Below are 3,513 nucleotides of genomic sequence, written 5' to 3' on the forward strand. Positions count from 1 at the left end.
AACCAAATAAATGTTTTAAATAATTACTCTGATTTAAGTAAGAACACATGGGAAATAAGTACAAATTAGGTTGAAATAGAATATTAATTATTAAATACATTAAAAAACATAAAATAGAGGTAATTCCAAAAATGTATTGACACATTTTTAATAATGTATTCCTTCATGAGTTATTTCCTTACTTTTTTAGAAATCGAACAACTCGAAATCTCGTAGATCCATTTAAATTTAAGTTTAAGAAAAGGCAAATATTTTAATGTTTACAATTCAATTTTTCAAAAATATTATTCAATTCAATGATAACGGCTAAAATAAGGGTGGTAGGAAAAAAAACAACTAAAAGGTGGTCATTTGTGGTCAAACGAATGTAGTTGAAATTTTTTATTTTCCTGATTTTCGGGGGCTAACTTCACTCAAGCCTCATTTTTATGGAATTCGGCTAAAATAAGGGTAGTAAAATAACTAAGAGGTGGTCATTTGTGGTCAAGCAAATACAACATAAAAATTTGATTTTTATTTATTTGGCGTTAAAATGCAAAGTTAGCCCCCGAATATAATTTTTAGAATTATGTTCGAAATAAGGGTGGTAAATTAAATAAAAGTTGATCATTTATGGTCAAAAAGTGGTCAAATGAATGCATTTTGAATAATTTGAATTTCCTCATTTTCGGGGGCTAACTTTAAGCAGCTCATTTTCATTAATTTAAGGAATTTGAATGCATGCTTATACTAAACATCTCAGTCACACAAACTGTTAAAGAAATGAATGTAGAGGCATTTCATTTTGATGAATAAATAAAAATAAATGTTTTTCTACAATAGGTTTTATTAACTTGCTATCGTATTTGTAATGATGGAATCTTGAAATCACAATTTCGATCTGTTTCCGATCCGTTAAAATAACTCTTTGCCAGATGGCAATGCAAGTTCCAATCTTTTTCTGATCGATACAAGCAGAATTAAATGTCATTTTTTGGAATTTTGAATTTAATGTCATCGTCAATCGAAATTCCAAATACTTTCTGAAAAGTTAGTGTTAAATTTTTAACTGCAGCTCCGTGTCGATTTTATCGGATAAAACTTGTTACAATCGTTTTCAAAAAGCTTCAAAAAGTAAATAAAAAAAAGGAATAAATAAACAAAATTTTAAAAAAATAAGTAAATAAAAGAATAAATAAACAAAATTTTTTAAAAAAAATCTCTAATTAGAATTATATCCTATGTCAAAAAGTCACACATTTAAAAATTCGATTTCTATAAAACTTTATGACCAATTTCTTTCTAATTTTACATTTTGTGATTTTAAAAATTGTGTACTTTAAAATGATAGAAAAACTTGCGTACCTTTTAGTTCAAATTTCTTTCCACAATCGTTAAAAAATTTTTTAATTAATTATTAAAAGAATTTTGTAAATTATTTTTAAATCGACTAATTTTATAATTGTGTTTAACAAAAATTTTCGATTTGCTTAGAAAGCTCTCTGAAAATCGCTTAAAAAATACGATTAAAAAATTCAAAATTTTGATTGTTTTCCTAATAAAACTATTAGTACCCTATTTTCCAAAATGCGGCTATTCGCCCTTATTTTAAGGGTCAATAAACCAAATCCATCGAAAAAAGTGAAGTTTTATTTATTTATTTTTAAGAAAAAGTACGTTTTCATGTTGGATTTCCTAACTTAATAAATCGTCTTTACTAATTAAGTAACATATTTAAGATACGTCATCGAGCTATTAAAATTAAGTCCTAATCCGTGAAAATCCGGACATTAAATCAAAAGTTATTGTCACTTTTAATTTTTTCGCTCTCAATGTATGTTTTTTTTATGTATTTAATGGTGGTTAAAATACTTCTAAATTAAAGTTATAAATCGTAGAAAGCATAAAAGCAGAAGTTTATCTATCATTATACATGTGTTGCGTAAAATAATGATTTAGACATTATATGTTTAGTCTTATTTTAAATGTAGTTAGAATATGACGCTATGTTTATTTTCTCCTAACAAACACATATTTCAAAAAATTCTAGGAATTCCATGCAATGGACAGTAAGTCGTTTTTGACGTTCATTGTCAGTGATTGGCGTGTTTTTATGGAGACAAATTATGTACAATCATTCTCTTTTTAATATAGAGAACTTTTTTTCACAAAGATAAGAACTGGTGACTTTATTATTTAAATTTTTAAATTTATTTCCGTGAAATAAACACATTCTTGCTCTTCAAAATATATTATACTACTCACATATATTATATATTACTACTCATATTATATACAATAATATGAGTAGTTATATTTTTACCTAAGTTTCACATTTAGAATATTTTTTAAACATATAATGCTCGTTACGTAAAAATTATGAACTGAGCTAAAGCAATTCTCGACTACTTTTTTAAAGAAAGTTGTTCCACCGATACGAAGTATAGCATAAACGCAATTCCAGACTTGAATGGGTTTTTAAAATATTCCTTTATGATAACTATAATTTTTATGTGGACATATATATAAAATGTCACTTGCATGTGTTTTAGTATTATTAACTGTTAGTTTCATATTTTTACCACAACAAATGACGGTAATGAATTCAATCACAAAACCAATCTGTATGCATAGAAATTCGTATAAAATTTTTATAATTTAAATAAAATTTCTTGAAAAAATGTTTGTAGTAATGGTTAAGGAACTAAATTGTAAGTAAATAAGTTATTAACACATTTGCGCCATTTACCAACAAAAATGTTCTAACAAAAAAAAGAAGAAGAAAAGAGACTAATCGAAAAAATTGCTATTTTACTTATTTATTTGTTTAAGAAAGTAAATTCTACTTCATTTTAAACTTTTAGGTACTTTTCTGTAATGCAGGTAATTCAAGTAAATCCAACTACTTTCTTGAACACGAAAGAAAATCGCCGTCAACTAATATAAACAAATAAATAAAAAGGTGAATTTTCTAATGTCCTGCCAATTGAATACTCATTTTTACTTTCCTTACAAGCTTTATTTTATGTATTATGATGTATTTTATGTATTGTGAAACATCCGTTGATATTTCAGTAGCAAAATATTTTCCGCCCGAACAGGGACTCGAACCCTGGACCGTTAGGTTAAAAGCCTAACGCTCTACCGACTGAGCTATCCGGGCTCAAGCAATCAGATAAAAATTATTATGAAAAAAAAAAGAATATTTTTAAGTGCTGACTCTTAATTTGAAACCGAGGCTACAGAAACAAACTGATGCTTTCATAAAAATGTTTATCCATTCTCGTACTTTGTTAATCCCAATTTAATTTTTCAATCGTTTCTTAAATTCTTTTATATTTTGTAATTTAAAGGCGTATTTTATTTTTATTCGTATTGAAAGGGACATCGATACATTTTATAATTTAAGAAAATGCTTTGCAATTTCTTTTATTATAATACTTAAACTTCAGTTGTAATAAGTAGTATATGTGGCGCCATCTGTTACGGGTCTTATTAAATGATTTTCAAAGTGATGGAGTATTAAAATTTAAT

At 26.1% G+C, this 3,513-nt stretch overlaps 1 non-coding gene across 1 annotated transcript; it reads right to left on the minus strand.

The window, feature by feature from the left end:
• Positions 1-3,069: 3,069 nt before the first annotated feature.
• On the minus strand, positions 3,070-3,142 carry TRNAK-UUU (transfer RNA lysine (anticodon UUU)). The gene has a single exon. It is a non-coding gene; the product is annotated as a tRNA-Lys (tRNA).
• Between the last annotated feature and the right edge of the window lie 371 nt (positions 3,143-3,513).

Source organism: Parasteatoda tepidariorum, chromosome 8, assembly GCF_982258835.1.
Source record: "Parasteatoda tepidariorum strain Cologne lab strain chromosome 8, Ptep-v5.0, whole genome shotgun sequence".
Taxonomy (NCBI): domain Eukaryota; kingdom Metazoa; phylum Arthropoda; class Arachnida; order Araneae; family Theridiidae; genus Parasteatoda; species Parasteatoda tepidariorum.